Source organism: Panulirus ornatus, chromosome 10, assembly GCF_036320965.1.
Source record: "Panulirus ornatus isolate Po-2019 chromosome 10, ASM3632096v1, whole genome shotgun sequence".
In the NCBI taxonomy this organism is placed as follows: domain Eukaryota; kingdom Metazoa; phylum Arthropoda; class Malacostraca; order Decapoda; family Palinuridae; genus Panulirus; species Panulirus ornatus.
Genome location: NC_092233.1, coordinates 46,103,727 through 46,122,843, shown reverse-complemented (window position 1 = coordinate 46,122,843; position 19,117 = coordinate 46,103,727). Strand labels below are relative to the sequence as shown.

The following is a 19,117-nucleotide window of genomic DNA, read 5'->3' as shown; positions in this document are numbered from 1 at the left end:
CATATATCTTCGCATTATACAGTTAGGTTCGGTAAAATGCTATCTGCTGGCTATGTGTGCCTGTTAGGAAATGATCGGTTTAGACTGCGTTGCTTACCAACTTGAGACGAAGGGTATTCGAGTACATAGTATTTGAGTAGTTATTTCATGTTAGCCAGGCCCATAGCCTAGCAGTTAGCATTCCCACCTCTTACACAGGGGTCCCGGGTTCGAGCCTGGCTGTTCGAGGTTTGTATGTTCTATGAAGGTGCATGTTTTTATGCACTATGTTCATATTCATATACCTCCGCGCTGTACAGTTAGGTTTGGTATGATAGAGTTGATAGAGATGCTCTGTGGAGGGTATTAAGAATGTATGGTGTGGGAGGCAAGTTGTTAGAAGCAGTGAAAAGTTTTTATCAAGGATGTAAGGCATGTGTACATGTAGGAAGAGAGGAAAGTGATTGGTTCTCAGTGAATGTTGGTTTGCGGCAGGGGTGCGTGATGTCTCCATGGTTGTTTAATTTATTTATGGATGGGGTTGTTTGGGAGGTGAATGCAAGAGTTTTGGAAAGAGGGGCAAATATGCAGTCTGTAGTGGATGAGAGAGCTTGGGAAGTGAGTCAGTTGTTGTTTGCTGATGCTACAGCGCTGATGGCTTATTCGGGTGAGAAACTGCAGAAGTTGGTAACTGAGTTTGGTAAAGTGTGTGAAAGAAGAAAGCTGAGAGTAAATGTGAATAAGAGGAAGGTTAATAGGTACACTAGGATTGAGGGACAAGTCAATTGGGAGGTAAGTTTGAATGGAGAAAAACTGGAGGAAGTGAAGTGTTTTATGTATCTGGGATTGGATTTGGCAGTGGATAGAACCATGGAAGTGGAAGTGAGTCATAGGGTGGGGGAGGGGCGAAAGTTGTGGGAGCATTGAAGAATGTGTGGAAGTCGAGAACGTTATTTTGGAAAGAAAAAATGGGTATGTTTGAATGAATAGTGGTTCCAACAATGATATATGGTTGCAAGTAGTGGGCTATAGATAGAGTTGTGCGGAGGAGGGTGGATATACTGGAAATGAGATGTTTGAGGACAGTATGTGGTGTGAGGTGGTTTGATCAAGTAAGTAATGAAAGGGTAAGAGAGATGTGTGGTAATAAAAAGAGTGTGGTTGAGAGAGCAGAAGAGGGTGTTTTGAAATAGTTTGGTCACATGGAGAGAATGAGCAAGGAAAGATTGACCAAGAGGATATATGTGTCAGAGGTGGAGGGAATGAGGAGAAGTGGTAGACTAAATTGGAGGTGAAAAGATGAGGTGAAAAAGATTTTCAGTGATCGGGGCCTGAACATGCAGGAGGGTGAAAGGCGTGCAAGGGATAGAGTGAATTGGAACGATGTGTTATACCGGGGTCGATGTGCCGTCATGAATTGAACCAGTCAGTGGATTGAACCAGGGCATGTGAAGCGTTTGGGTAAACCATGGAAAGTTCTGTGGGGCCTGGAAGTGGAAAGGGAGCTGTGTTTTCGGTGCATTATTACATGACAGCTAGAGACAGTATGAACGAATGGGGCCTTTGGTGTCTTTTCCTAGCGCTACCTCGCACACATGAGGGGGGAGGGGGTTGTTATTACATGTGTGGCGAGGTGGCGATGGGAACAAATAAAGGCAGACAGTATGAATTATGTACATGTTTATATATGTATATATCTGTGTGTATATATATGTGTACATTGAGATGTATAGGTATGTATATTTGCGTGTGTGGACGTGTATGTGTATACATATGTATGTGGGCGGGTTGGGCCATTCTTTCGTGTGTTGCAGGGTGGCGACGGGAATGAATAAGGGCACTTAGTATGAATTATGTACATGTGTATATATGTATATGTCTGTGTGTGTATATATATATATATATGTATACGTTGAGATGTATAGGTATGTATATGTGCGTGTGTGGAGGTGTGTGTATATACTATTTATATATATATTCATTATACTTTGTCGCTGTCTCCCGCGTTTGCGAGGTAGCGCAAGGAAACAGACGAAAGAAATGGCCCAACCCCCCCCATACACATGTATATACATACGTCCACACACGCAAATATACATACCTACACAGCTTTCCATGGTTTACCCCAGACGCTTCACATGCCTTGATTCAATCCACTGACAGCACGTCAACCCCGGTATACCACATCGCTCCAATTCACTCTATTCCTTGCCCTCCTTTCACCCTCCTGCATGTTCAGGCCCCGATCACACAAAATCTTTTTCACTCCATCTTTCCACCTCCAATTTGGTCTCCCTCTTCTCCTCGTTCCCTCTACCTCCGACACATATATCCTCTTGGTCAATCTTTCCTCACTCATTCTCTCCATGTGCCCAAACCACTTCAAAACACCCTCTTCTGCTCTCTCAACCACGCTCTTTTTATTTCCACACATCTCTCTTACCCTTACGTTACTCACTCGATCAAACCACCTCACACCACACATTGTCCTCAAACATCTCATTTCCAGCACATCCATCCTCCTGCGCACAACTCTATCCATACCCCACGCCTCGCAACCATACAACATTGTTGGAACCACTATTCCTTCAAACATACCCATTTTTGCTTTCCGAGATAATGTTCTCGACTTCCACACATTCTTCAAGGCCCCCAGAATTTTCGCCCCCTCCCCCACCCTATGATCCACTTCCGCTTCCATGGTTCCATCCGCTGCCAGATCCACTCCCAGATATCTAAAACACTTCACTTCCTCCAGTTTTTCTCCATTCAAACTCACCTCCCAATTGACTTGACCCTCAACCCTACTGTACCTAATAACCTTGCTCTTATTCACATTTACTCTTAACTTTCTTCTTCCACACACTTTACCAAACTCAGTCACCAGCTTCTGCAGTTTCTCACATGAATCAGCCACCAGCGCTGTATCATCAGCGAACAACAACTGACTCACTTCCCAAGCTCTCTCATCCCCAACAGACTTCATACTTGCCCCTCTTTCCAAAACTCTTGCATTTACCTCCCTAACAACCCCATCCATAAACAAATTAAACAACCATGGAGACATCACACACCCCTGCCGCAAACCTACACTCACTGAGAACCAATCACTTTCCTCTCTTCCTACACGTACACATGCCTTACATCCTCGATAAAAACTTTTCACTGCTTCTAACAACTTGCCTCCCACACCATATATTCTTAATACCTTCCACAGAGCATCTCTATCAACTCTATCATATGCCTTCTCCAGATCCATAAATGCTACATACAAATCCATTTGCTTTTCTAAGTATTTCTCACATACATTCTTCAAAGCAAACACCTGATCCACACATCCTCTACCACTTCTGAAACCACACTGCTCTTCCCCGATCTGATGCTCTGTACATGCCTTCACCCTCTCAATCAATACCCTCCCATATAATTTACCAGGAATACTCAATAAACTTATACCTCTGTAATTTGAGCACTCACTCTTATCCCCTTTGCCTTTGTACAATGGCACTATGCACGCATTCCGCCAATCCTCAGGCACCTCACCATGAGTCATACATACATTAAATAACCTTACCAACCAGTCCACAATACAGTCACCCCCTTTTTTAATAAATTCCACTGCAATACCATCCAAACCTGCTGCCTTGCCGGCTTTCATCTTCCGCAAAGCTTTCACTACCTCTTCTCTGTTTACCAAATCATTTTCCCTAACCCTCTCACTTTGCACACCACCTCGACCAAAACACCCTATATCTGCCACTCTATCATCAAACACATTCAACAAACCTTCAAAATACTCACTCCATCTCCTTCTCACATCACCACTACTTGTTATCACCTCCCCATTTGCGCCCTTCACTGAAGTTCCCATTTGCTCCCTTGTCTTACGCACTTTATTTACCTCCTTCCAGAACATCTTTTTATTCTCTCTAAAATTTAATGATACTCTCTCACCCCAACTCTCATTTGCCCTTTTTTTCACCTCTTGCACCTTTCTCTTGACCTCCTGTCTCTTTCTTTTATGCATCTCCCACTCAATTGCATTTTTTCCCTGCAAAAATCGTCCAAATGCCTCTCTCTTCTCTTTCACTAATACTCTTACTTCTTCATCCCACCACTCACTACCCTTTCTAATCAACCCACCTCCCATTCTTCTCATGCCACAAGCATCTTTTGCGCAATCCATCAATGATTCCCTAAATACATCCCATTCCCCCACCACTCCCCTTACTTCCATTGTTCTCACCTTTTTCCATTCTGTACTCAGTCTCTCCTGGTAATTCCTCACACAGGTCTCCTTCCCAAGCTCACTTACTCTCACCACCCTCTTCACCCCAACATTCACTCTTCTTTTCTGAAAACCCATACAAATCTTCACCTTAGCCTCCACAAGATAATGATCAGACATCCCTCCAGTTGCACCTCTCAGCACATTAACATCCAAAAGTCTCTCTTTCGCACGCCCGTCAATTAACACGCAATCCAATAACGCTCTCTGGCCATCTCTCCCACTTACATAAGTATACTTATGTATATCTCGTTTTTTAAACTAGGTATTCCCAATCATCAGTCCTTTTTCAGCACATAAATCTACAAGCTCTTCACCATTTCCATTTACAACACTGAACACCCCATGTATACCAATTATTCCCTCAACTGCCACATCACTCACCTTTGCATTCAAATAACCCATCACTACAACTCGGTCTCGTGCATCAAAACCACTAACACACTCATTCAGCTGCTCCCAAAACACTTGCCTCTCATGATCTTTCTTCTCATGCCCAGGTGCATATGCACCAATAATCACCCACCTCTCTCCATCAACTTTCAGTTTTAACCATATTAATCGAGAATTTACTTTCTTACATTCTGTCACATACTCCCACAACTCCTGTTTCAGGAGTATTGCTACTCCTTCCCTTGCTCTTGTCCTCTCACTAACCCCTGACTTTACTCCCCAGACATTCCCAAACCACTCTTCCCCTTTACCCTTGAGCTTTGTTTCACTCAGAGCCAAAACATCCAGGTTCCTTTCCTCAAACATACTACCTATCTCTCCTTTTTTCACATCTTGGTTACATCCACACACATTTAGGCACCCCACTCTGAGCCTTCGAGGAGGATGAGCACTCCCCGCGTGACTCCTTCTTCTGTTTCTCATTTTAGAAAGTTAATACAAGGAGGGGAGGATTTCTGGCCCCCCGCTCCCGTCTCCTCTAGTCGCTTTCTACGATACGCGAGGAATACGTGGGAAGTATTCTTTCACCCCTATCCCCAGGGATAATATACATATATATATATACATATACACATACACACACATACACATACATACGCACATATACACACACACACACATACATATATTTTTTTTTTTTTTTTTTTTATACTTTGTCGCTGTCTCCCGCGTTTGCGAGGTAGCGCAAGGAAACAGACGAAAGAAATGGCCCAACCCCCCCCCCATACACATGTACATACACACGTCCACACACGCAAATATACATACCTACACAGCTTTCCATGGTTTACCCCAGACGCTTCACATGCCCTGATTCACTCCACTGACAGCACGTCAACCCCTGTATACCACATCGCTCCAATTCACTCTATTCCTTGCCCTCCTTACACCCTCCTGCATGTTCAGGCCCCGATCACACAAAATCTTTTTCTCTCCATCTTTCCACCTCCAATTTGGTCTCCCTCTTCTCCTCGTTCCCTCCACCTCCGACACATATATCCTCTTGGTCAATCTTTCCTCACTCATTCTCTCCATGTGACCAAACCATTTCAAAACACCCTCTTCTGCTCTCTCAACCACGCTCTTTTTATTTCCACACATCTCTCTTACCCTTACGTTACTTACTCGATCAAACCACCTCACACCACACATTGTCCTCAAACATCTCATTTCCAGCACATCCATCCTCCTGCGCACAACTCTATCCATAGCCCACGCCTCGCAACCATACAACATTGTTGGAACCACTATTCCTTCAAACATACCCATTTTTGCTTTCCGAGATACTGTTCTCGACTTCCACATGTATATACATGTGTATATATTTTCTTTCTTTCATACTATTTGCCATTTCCCGCAATAGCGAGGTAGCATTAAGAACAGAGGACTGGGCCTTTGAGGGAATATCCTCACCTGGCCCCCTTCTCTGTTCCTTCTTTTGGAAAATTGAAAAAAAACGAGAGGGGAGGATTTCCAGCCCCCCACTCCCTCCCCTTCTACATATATATATGAGAGAGTAAGGGGTTGCTGAAAACACAAGAAATGGGCAGGAACAGTTTAATGCTCAGCCTCTCTGAAGAAGACACTGTGGGTCGCAATATTAGAACATTAACCCATTCCTACCCATCTCTGTCTTTTCATCCACCACCTATAGTCTCATTTGTCACAGAGGTATTGTAGACACAAGTATTATCAATGATTATTCCAAGACCTTTCTAAAGTTCCTGAAGCCCAAGGCTGTGTTGCTTACAGTAGGAGGGAAATGTAAACTCCTTTGGAGAGAGAAGTTTTTGATGAGACTGTATTCCCAATGATAAAGCTTTGCCAAAGGTCACTTTTCACTCCCTGTGTAACCTCAAGCAAGTGGTTCCAGTAACACCTATATGTATGTATGTACATATACATGTAAAGTTATACTTTATTTATAATAACAATAATACCATGTGTACGACACTGTACATAGCTAGGAGTCAAACTGATTGAAATACACCATATATATTTTTACTCCTTATTGCCTGTACTACAGTATCAACAATACACTTAATAGCACTTCAGAATTACTCTCTGCCCTCCAGAAATCATTTTCCTTTATAATTCCTCACATTCTGCCCAAGCTTCCTCTGCCAACATGAAATACTTGGAGGCCAGTTTACCCTTCATGGCTTCTGTTGCCAATTCTGCAGCCCAACTGAACATATCACCAGCTTTACTTGGATCCTTTGGAAGGCAAAAACCACCAGTTGAGTACATCGTTGCTTGTTTAGCCACTAGCTGGTACTGTGGGTCATGCATTGTACCATCAAAGTTACCATCCTCATCTTCTGAGTTCGTGCTCACCACTCTATCAAGCCACTGTACTGCCTTGCTCCAGTCACGAGTCCTAGATGGTGGTAGACCAAGTCCAGTTTCATATGCCTCTGCAATGTAAATCATGGCAGCACGGTCCCTAGCCTCAGCAGCTGTCAACATGTAGTCAAACCCTAATTCCTTGTCGTGCATGTTTTCATCAATCTCGAAATCTGGAAGAACGTCATGCTGTAGGCCAAGATGTAGTTGTGCCATAGTTTTGATGGCCTCAAGGATGCCACACCTGGCTGCTTGATTTACATGGAAAACAGCAGCTTCTTTGTCATAAGACTCCGATTCCTTTACAAACCTGTTCAACTCATGATATTTTGCAAGATCCAAATGTACCTGTCCAAGAACAGATCCTCCAGTTTTGCACCTGTTCTCTTCCAGAAGTTCAAGCTGTTTTCGATGTTCCATTTCTCCAAGAACGTGTGATGGACGAGATTTCCTCTGGACCATATCCTTGAACTGACATATCTCCATTTCCCTTGTTGCTTTATCAGTACCAGATTCAGACAGCGAGTCAAATCGTAATCTTGAATTGGCAACAAATTGATGGTGCCTTTGTTCCCGGCGAGCAGAATCAACTAAGGAGTCTTCACTCTCTGACATCATGGGCAAGTCATCACTATCCAAAGAATCTATGGAGCTAATAGAATTAAGCTTTATCCTTGGCTTATCATCACCAGAAACATATCCCGATGACAGGGAGCGCATACGGATATATTCCTGAATATGTCCCTTCTCCTCCTCTGTTGGTGTTACCACTATTTCTTCAGTCCCACGGACCACTGTTTTACAGGAGAACTGAAGGTTGGAGATGTTCTTATTAACTTCAATCTCTGATGGTGCTAAATCAAATGGTGTAAGATTTAGGCTCTCACAAATGGAATTACATTGGTGTGAGTGCAGAAACAAAGCCATTCCCCGTGTGCCCAAGTTACCATCACCATAGTCATTTCCATGACTGGTGTGAATCTGTGGATCTGTGTATAAATCACCAACACCTTGGATGTCAACTACTATGAGCTCATGCCCAGATCTTTCAAAGGTGAAATGAGAGAATGCTGTATATATATGTGTATATATATGTATACATATATATGTATACATATATATACACACACACACATGTACATATATACATAAATACACATGTACGTAATTCATACTGTGTGCCTTTATTCATTCCCATCGCCACCCCGCCACACATGAAATAACAACACCCCCCCATGTGCACGAGGTAGCACTAGGAAAAGACAACAAAGGCCACATTCATTCACACTCAGTCTCTAGCTGTCATGTAATAATGCACCGAAACCACAGCTCCCTTTCCACATCCAGGCACCACAGAACTTTCCATGGTTTACCCCAGACGCTTCACATACCCTGGTTCAATCCATTGACAGCATGTCGACCCCAGTACACCACATCGCTCCAACTCACTCTATTCCTTGCACGCCTTTCACCCTCCTGCATGTTCAGGCCCCGATCACTCAAAATCTTTTTCACTCCATCTTTCCACTTCCAATTTGGTCTCCCGCTTCTCCTTGTTCCCTCCACCTCTGACACATATATCCTTTTGGTCAATCTTTCCTCACTCATTCTCTCCATGTGCCCAAACCATTTCAAAACACCCTCTTCTGCTCTCTCAACCACACTCTTTTTATTGCAACCCATCTCTCTTACCCTATTATTACTTACTCGATCAAACCATCTCACACCACATATTGTCCTCACGCATCTCATTTCCAACACATTCACCTTCCTCCGCACAACTCTATCCATAGCCCACGCCTCGCAACCATATAACAATGTTGGAACTACTATTCCTTCGAACATACCCATTTTTGCTTTCCGAGATAATGTTCTCGACTTTCACACATTAATCAATGCTCCCAGAATTTTCGCCCTCTCCCCCACCCTATGATTCACTTCCGCTTCCATGGTTCCAGCCGCCGCCAAATCCAATCCCAGATATCTAAAACACTTCACTTCCTCCAGTTTTTCTCCATTCAAACTTACTTCCCAAATGACTTGTCCTTCAACCCTACTGTACCTAATAAACTTGCTCTTATTCACATTTACACTCAGCTTTCTTCTTTCACCCTCTTTACCAAACTCAGTCACCAGCTTCTGCAGTTTCTCACTTGAGTCAGCCACCAGCACTGTATCATCAGTGAACAACAACTGACTCACTTCCCAAGCAGAATCCACAACAGACTGCATACTTGCCCCTCTTTCCAAAACTCTTGGATTCACCTCCCTAACAACCCCATCCATAAACAAATTAAACAACCATGGAGACATCACACACCCCTGCTGCAAAGCAAAATTCACTGAGAACCAATCACTTTCCTCTCTTCCTACATGTACACATGCCTTACATCCACGATAAAAACTTTTCACTGCTTCTAACAACTTGCTTCCCACACCATATATTCTTAATTCCTTCCACAGAGCATCTCTATCAACTCTATCGTATGCCTTCTCCAGATCCATAAATGCTACATACAAATCCATTTGTTTTTCTAAGTATTTCCCCCACACATTCTTCAAAGCAAACACCTGATTGACACATCCTCTACCACTTCTGAAACCTCACTGCTCTTCCCCAATCTGATGCTCTGTACATGCCTTCACCCTCTCAATCAATACCCTCTCATATAATTTCCCAGGAATACTCAACAAACTTATACCTCTGTAATTTGAGCACTCACTTTTATCCCCTTTGCCTTTGTACAATGGCACTATGCATGCATTCCGCCAATTCTCAGGCACCTCACCATGATTCATACATACATTAAATAACCTTACCAACCAGTCAACAATACAGTCACCCCCTTTTTTAATAAATTCCATTGCAATAACATCCAAACCTGCTGCCTTGCCAGCTTTCATCTTCCGCACTTTATTTACCTCCTTCCAAAACATCTTTTTATTTTCCATAAAATATAATGATACTCTCTCATCCCAACTCTCATTTACCTCTTTTTCACCTCTTGCACCTTTCTCTTGACCTCCTGCCTCTTTGTTTTATATACCTCCCAGCCATTTGCATTATATCCTGCAAAAATCGTCCAAATTCCTCTCTCTTCTCTCTCACTAATAATCTTACTTCTTCATCCCACCTCTCACTACCCTTTTTAATCTGCCCACCCTCCATTCTTCTCATGCCACAAGCATCTTTTGCGCAAGCCATCACTGCTTCCCTAGATACATCCCATTCCTCCCCCACTCCCCTTACATCCTTTGTTCTCATGTTTTTCCATTCTGTACTTAGTCTCTTCTGGTACTTCCTCGCACAAGTCTCCTTCCCAAGCTCACTTACTCTCACCACTCTTTTCACCCCAACATTCTCTCTTCTTTTCTGAAAACCTCTACAAATCTTCACCTTCACCTCCACAAGATAATGATCAGACATCCCTCCAGTTGCACCTCTCAGCACATCTATCAATCAACAGCGCAGCGCATCTATCAATTAACATGTAATCCAATAACGCTCTCTGGCCATCTCTCCTACTTAAATATGTACACTTATGTATATCTCTCTTTTTAAACCAGTTATTCCCAATCACCAGTCCTGTTTCAGCACACAAATCTACAAGCTCTTCACCATTTCCATTTACAGCACTGAACAACACATGTATGCCAATTATTCCCTCATCTGCCACATTACTCACCTTTGCATTCAAATCACCTATCACTATAGCCCGGTCTTGTGCATCAAAACTAATAACACACTCACTCATCTGCTCCCAAAACACTTACCTCTCATTATCTTTCTTCTCTTGCCCAGGTGCATATGCACCAATAATCACCCATCTCTCTCCATCAACTTTCAATTTTACCCATATCAATCTAGAGTATATTTTATTACACTCTATCACATACTCCCACCACTCCTGGTTTAGGAGTAGTGCTACTCGTTCCCTTGCTCTTGTCCTTTCACTAACCCCTGACTTTACTCCCAAGACATTCCCAAACCACTCTTCCCCTTTACCCTTGAGCTTCATTTCACTCAGAGCCAAAACTTCCAGGTTCCTTTCCTCAAACATACTACCTATCTTTCCTTTTTTCTCTTCTTGGGTACATCCACACACATTTAGACACGCCAATCTGAGCCTTCAAGGAGGATGAGCACTCCCCACGTGACTCCTTCTTCTGTTTCCCCTTTTAGAAAGTTAAAATACAAGGAGGGTAGGGTTTTCAGTTCCCTGCCCCTGTCCCCTTTAGTCGCCTTCTACGACACGTGGAAATCCTTCCCTCTCATTTTTTTTTTTTTAATTTTTGCAAAAGAAGGAACAGAGAAGGGGTCCAGGTGAGTATATTCCCTCAAAGGCCCATACCTCTGTTCTTAACGCTACCTCACAAATGCTGAAAATGGTGAATAGTATGTTGTTCGCTGATGAAACAGCGCTGGTGGCTGATTCATGTGAGAAACTGCAGAAGCTGGTGACTGAGTTTGGTAAAGTGTGTGAAAGAAGAAAGTTAAGAGTAAATGTGAATAAGAGCAAGGTTATTAGGTACAGTAGGGTTGAGGGTCAAGTCAATTGGGAGGTGAGTTTGAATGGAGAAAAACTGGAGGAAGTGAAGTGTTTTAGATAACTGGGAGTGGATCTGGCAGCAGATGGAACCATGGAAGCGGAAGTGGATCATAGGGTGGGGGAGGGGGCGAAAATTCTGGGAGCCTTGAAGAATATGTGGAAGTCGAGAACATTATCTCGGAAAGCAAAAATGGGTATGTTTGAAGAAATAATGGTTCCAACAATGTTGTATGGTTGCGAGGCATGGGCTATGGATAGAGTTGTGCGCAGGAGGATGGATGTGCTGGAGGTGAGATGTTTGAGGACAATGTGTGGTGTGAGGTGGTTTGATCGAGTAAGTAACGTAAGGGTAAGAAAGATGTGTGGAAATAAAAAGAGCGTGGTTGAGAGAGCAGAAGAGGGTGTTTTGAAATGGTTTGGGCACATGGAGAGAATGAGTGAGGAAAGATTGACTAAGAGGATATATGTGTCGGAGGTGGAGGGAACGAGGAGAAGAGGGAGACCAAATTGGAGGTGGAAAGATGGAGTGAAAAAGATTTTGTGTGATCGGGGCCTGAACATGCAGGAGGGTGAAAGGAGGGCAATGAATAGAGTGAATTGGAACGATGTGGTATACCGGGGTTGACGTGCTGTCAGTGGATTGAATCGGGGCATGTGAAGCGTCTGGGGTAAACCATGGAAAGCTGTGTAGGTATGTATATTTGCGTGTGTGGATGTATGTATATACATGTGTATGGGGGTGGGTTGGGCCATTTCTTTCGTCTGTTTCCTTGCGCTACCTCGCAAACGCGGGAGACAGCGAAAAAAAAAAAAAAAAAAATATATATATATATATATATATATATATATATATATATATATATATATATATATATATATATATATATTTATTTGTTATATATTTTGCTTTGTCGCTGTCTCCCGCTTTATTGAGGTAGCGCAAGGAAACAGACGAAAGAATGGCCCAACCCGCCCACATACACATGTATATACACACACAGACATATACATATATACACATGTACATGATTCATACTGTCTGCCTTTATTTGTTCCCATCGCCACCTCGCCACACATGGAATAACAACCCTGTTCCCCCTCATGTGTGCGAGGTAGCGCTAGGAAAAGACACCAAAGGCCCCATTAGTTCACACTCACTCTTTAGCTGTCATATAATAATGCACCGAAACCAGAGCTCCCTTTCCACATCCAGGCCCCACACAACTTTCCATGGTTTACCCCAGACGCTTCACATGCCCAGGTTCAATCCATTGACAGCACGTTGACCCCGGTATACCACATCGTTCCAATTATATATATATTTTATTTATTCTATTTTGCTTTGTCGCTGTCTTTAGCGTTTGCCAGGTAGCGCAAGGAAACATATGAAAGAATGGCCCAACTCACCCACATACACATGTATATACGTACATGTCCACACACGCAAATATACATACCTGTCTTCTCAATGTACAGGTATATATACACGCACAGAGATATACATATATACACGTGTACATAATTCATACTGTCTGCCTTTATTTATTCCCATTGCCACCTCGCCACACATGGAATAACAACCCCCTCCCCCCTCATGTGTGCGAGGTAGCGCTAGGAAAAGACAACAAAGGCCCCATTCGTTCACACTCAGTCTCTAGCTGTCATGTAATAATGCACCGAAACCACAGCTCCCTTTCCACATCCAGGCCTCACAGAACTTTCCATGGTTTACCCCAGACGCTTTCCATGCCCTGGTTCAATCCATTGACATCATTCCAATTCACTCTATTCCTTGCATGCCTTTCACCCTCCTGCATGTTCAGGCCCCAATCACTCAAAATCTTTTTCACTCCATCTTTCCACCTCCAATTTGGTCTCCCACTCCTCCTCTTTCCCTCCACCTCTGACACATATATCCTCTTGGACAATCTTTCCTCACTCATTCTCTCCATGTGCCCAAACCATTTCAAAACACCCTCTTCTGCTCTCTCAACCACACTATTTTTATTTCCCCATATCTCTCTTACCCTATTATTACTTACTCGATCATACCACCTCACACCACATATTGTCCTCAAACATCTCATTTCCAGCACATCCACCCTCCTGCGCACAACTCTATCCAGAGCCCACACCTCGCAACCATACAACATTGTTGGAACCACTATTCCATCAAGCATAGCCATTTTTGCTTTCCGAGATAATGTTCTTGACATCCAAACATTATTCAAGGCTCCCAGAATTTTCGCCCCCTCCCCACTCTCTGATTCACTTCTGCTTCCATGGTTCCATCCGCTGCCAGATCCACTCCCAGATATCTAAAACACTTTACTTCCTCCAGTTTTTCTCCATTCAAACTCACCTCCCAATTGACTTGACCCTCAACCCTGCAGTACCTAATAAACTTGCTCTTATTCTCTTTTAGTCTTAACTTTCTTCTTTCACACACTTTACCAAACTCAGTCACCAGCCTCTGCAGTTTCTCACATGAATCAGCCACCAGCGCTGTATCATCAGCGAACAACAACTGACTCACTTCCTAAGCTCTCTCATCCCCAACAGACTTCATACTTGCCCCTCTTTCCAAAACTCTTGCATTCACCTCCCTAACAACCCCATCCATAAACAAATTAAACAACCATGGAGACATCACACACCCCTGCCACAAACCTACATTCACTGAGAACCAATCACTTTCCTCTCTCCCTACACGTACACATGCCTCACATCCTCGATAAAAACTTTTCACTGCTTCTAACAACTTGCCTCCCACACTATGTATTCTTAATACCTTCCACAGAGCATCTTTATCAACTCTATCATATGCCTTCTCCAGATCCATAAATGCTACATACAAATCCATTTGCTTTTCTAAGTATTTCTCACATACATTCTTCAAAGCAAACACCTGATCCACACATCCTCTACCACTTCTGAAACCACACTGCTCTTCCCCAATCTGATGCTCTGTACATGCCTTCACCCTCTCAATCAATACCCTCCCATATAATTTACCAGGAATACTCAACAAACTTATACCTCTGTAATTTGAGCACTCACTCTTATCCCCTTTGCCTTTGTACAATGGCACTATGCACGCATTCCGCCAATCCTCAGGAACCTCACCATGAGTCATACATATATTAAATAACCTTACCAACCAGTCAATAATACAGTCACCCCCTTTTTTAATAAATTCCACTGCAATACCATCCAAACTTGCTGCTTTGCCGGCTTTCATCTTGCGCAAAGCTTTTACTACCTCTTCTCTGTTTACCAAATCATTTTCCCTAACCCTCTCACTTTGCACACCACCTCGACCAAAACACCCTATATCTGCCACTCTATCATCAAACACATTCAACAAACCCTCAAAATACTCACTCCATCTCCTTCTCACATCACCACTACTTGTTATCACCTCCCCATTTGTGCCCTTCACTGAAGTTCCCATTTGCTCCCTTGTCTTACGCACTTTATTTACCTCCTTCCAGAGCATCCAGAAAAAAAATATATATATATATATATATATATATATATATATATATATATATATATATATATATATATATATATATATATATTTTTTTTTTTTTTCAAACTATTCGCCATTTCCCGCGTTAGCGAGGTAGCATTAAGAACAGAGGACTGGGCCATTGAGGGAATATCCTCACCTGGCCCCCTTCTGTGTTCCTTCTTTTGGAAAATTAAAAAATTTTTATATATATATATATATATATATTTTTTTTTTTTTTTTTTTTTTTTTTTTTTTTTTTTTTTATACTTTGTCGCTGTCTCCCGCGTTTGCGAGGTAGCGCAAGGAAACAGACGAAAGAAATGGCCCAACCCCCCCCCATACACATGTACATACACACGTCCACACAAGCAAATATACATACCTACACAGCCTTCCATGGTTTACCCCAGACGCTTCACATGCCTTGATTCAATCCACTGACAGCACGTCAACCCCTGTATACCACATCGCTCCAATTCACTCTATTCCTTGCCCTCCTTTCACCCTCCTGCATGTTCAGGCCCCGATCACACAAAATCCTTTTCACTCCATCTTTCCACCTCCAATTTGGTCTCCCTCTTCTCCTCGTTCCCTCCACCTCCGACACATATATCCTCTTGGTCAATCTTTCCTCACTCATTCTCTCCATGTGCCCAAACCATTTCAAAACACCCTCTTCTGCTCTCTCAACCACGCTCTTTTTATTTCCACACATCTCTCTTACCCTTACGTTACTTACTCGATCAAACCACCTCACACCACACATTGTCCTCAAACATCTCATTTCCAGCACATCCATCCTCCTGCGCACAACTCTATCCATAGCCCACGCCTCGCAACCATACAACATTGTTGGAACTACTATTCCTTCAAACATACCCATTTTTGCTTTCCGGGATAATGTTCTCGACTTCCACACATTTTTCAAGGCTCCCAAAATTTTCGCCCCCTCCCCCACCCTATGATCCACTTCCGCTTCCATGGTTCCATCCGCTGACAGATCCACTCCCAGATATCTAAAACACTTCACTTCCTCCAGCCTCTCACCATTCAAACTCACCTCCCAATTGACTTGACCCTCAACCCTACTGTACCTAATAACCTTGCTCTTATTGACATTTACTCTTAACTTTCTTCTTCCACACACTTTACCAAACTCCGTCACCAGCTTCTGCAGTTTCTCACATGAATCCGCCACCAGCGCTGTATCATCAGCGAACAACAACTGACTCACTTCCCAAGCTCTCTCATCCCCAACAGACTTCATACTTGCCCCTCTTTCCAAAACTCTTGCATTTACCTCCCTAACAACCCCATCCATAAACAAATTAAACAACCATGGAGACATCACACACCCCTGCCGCAAACCTACACTCACTGAGAACCAATCACTTTCCTCTCTTCCTACACGTACACATGCCTTACATCCTCGATAAAAACTTTTCACTGCTTCTAACAACTTGCCTCCCACACCATATATTCTTAATACCTTCCACAGAGCATCTCTATCAACTCTATCATATGCCTTCTCCAGATCCATAAATGCTACATACAAATCCATTTGCTTTTCTAAGTATTTCTCACATACATTCTTCAAAGCAAACACCTGATCCACACATCCTCTACCACTTCTGAAACCACACTGCTCTTCCCCAATCTGATGCTCTGTACATGCCTTCACCCTCTCAATCAATACCCTCCCATATAATTTACCAGGAATACTCAACAAACTTATACCTCTGTAATTTGAGCACTCACTCTTATCCCCTTTGCCTTTGTACAACGGCACTATGCAAGCATTCCGCCAATCCTCAGGCACCTCACCATGAGTCATACATACATTAAATAACCTTACCAACCAGTCAACAATACAGTCACCCCCTTTTTTAATAAATTCCACTGCAATACCATCCAAACCTGCTGCCTTGCCGGCTTTCATCTTCCGCAAAGCTTTTACTACCTCTTCTCTGTTTACCAAATCATTTTCCCTAACCCTCTCACTTTGCACACCACCTCGACCCAAACACCCTATATCTGCCACTCTGTCATCAGACACATTCAACAAACCTTCAAAATACTCATTCCATCTCCTTCTCACATCACCACTACTTGTTATCACCTCCCCATTTACGCCCTTTACTGAAGTTCCCATTTGCTCCCTTGTCTTACGCACCCTATTTACCTCCTTCCAGAACATCTTTTTATTCTCCCTAAAATTTACTGATAGTCTCTCACCCCAACTCTCATTTGCCCTTTTTTTCACCTCTTGCACCTTTCTCTTGACCTCCTGTCTCTTTCTTTTATACTTCTCCCACTCAATTGCATTTTTTCCCTGCAAAAATCGTCCAAATGCCTCTCTCTTCTCTTTCACTAATACTCTTACTTCTTCATCCCACCACTCACTACCCTTTCTAAACAGCCCACCTCCCACTCTTCTCATGCCACAAGCATCTTTTGCGCAATCCATCACTGATTCCCTAAATACATCCCATTCCTCCCCCACTCCCCTTACTTCCATTGTTCTCACCTTTTTCCATTCTGTACACAGTCTCTCCTGATACTTCTTCACACAGGTCTCCTTCCCAAGCTCACTTACTCTCACCACCTCTTCACCCCAACATTCACTCTTCTTTTCTGAAAACCCATACTAATCTTCACCTTAGCCTCCACAAGATAATGATCAGACATCCCTCCAGTTGCACCTCTCAGCACATTAACATCCAAAAGTCTCTCTTTCGCACGCCTGTCCATTAACACGTAATCCAATAACGCTCTCTGGCCATCTCTCCTACTTACATAAGTATACTTATGTATATCTCGCTTTTTAAACCAGGTATTCCCAATCATCAGTCCTTTTTCAGCACATAAATCTACAAGCTCTTCACCATTTCCATTTACAACACTGAACACCCCATGCATACCAATTATTCCCTCAACTGCCACATTACTCACCTTTGCATTCAAATCACCCATCACTATAACCCGGTCTCGTGCATCAAAACCGCTAACACACTCATTTAGCTGCTCCCAAAACACTTGCCTCTCATGATCTTTCTTCTCATGCCCAGGTGCATATGCACCAATAATCACCCACCTCTCTCCATCAACTTTCAGTTTTACCCATATTAATCGAGAATTTACTTTCTTACAGTGAATTTACTTTCTAAGAGTGAGTGCTCAAATTACAGAGGTATAAGTTTGTTGAGTATTCCTGGCAAATTATATGGGAGGGTATTGATTGAGAGGGTGAAGGCATGTACAGAGTATCAGATTGGGGAAGAGCAGTGTGGTTTCAGAAGTGGTAGAGGATGTGTGGATCAGGTGTTTGCTTTGAAGAATGTATGTGAGAAATTCTTAGAAAAGCAAATGGATTTATATGTAGCATTTATGGATCTGGAGAAGGCATATGATAGAGTTGATAGAGATGCTCTGTGGAAGGTATTAAGAATATATGGTGTGGGAGGCAAGTTGTTAGAAGCAGTTAAAAGTTTTTATCGAGGATGTAAGGCATGTGTACGTGTAGGAAGAGAGGAAAGTGATTGGTTCTCAGTGAATGTAGGTTTGCGGCAGGGGTGTGTGATGTCTCCATGGTTGTTTAATTTGTTTATGGATGGGGTTGTTAGGGAGGTGAATGCAAGAGTTTTGGAAAGAGGGGCAAGTATGAAGTCTGTTGGGGATGAGAGAGCTTGGGAAGTGAGTCAGTTGTTGTTCGCTGATGATACAGCGCTGGTGGCTGATTCATGTGAGAAACTGCAGAAGCTGGTGACTGAGTTTGGTAAAGTGTGTGAAAGAAGAAAGTTAAGAGTAAATGTGAATAAGAGCAAGGTTATTAGGTACAGTAGGGTTGAGGGTCAAGTCAATTGGGAGGTGAGTTTGAATGGAGAAAAACTGGAGGAAGTGAAGTGTTTTAGATATCTGGGAGTGGATCTGGCAGCGGATGGAACCATGGAAGTGGAAGTGGATCATAGGGTGGGGGAGGGGGCG

General features: G+C 43.0%; 1 protein-coding gene and 1 pseudogene across 1 annotated transcript in view; one reads left to right on the top strand and one right to left on the bottom strand.

Annotated features, from left to right (window-relative positions):
* Positions 1-19,117, top strand: part of LOC139750634 (TBC domain-containing protein kinase-like protein) — a 253,505-nt gene that overhangs the window by 67,307 nt on the left and 167,081 nt on the right. The gene's annotated exons all lie outside the window — the stretch shown is intronic.
* LOC139750927 (eukaryotic elongation factor 2 kinase pseudogene) lies at positions 6,665-8,197 on the bottom strand (annotated as a pseudogene).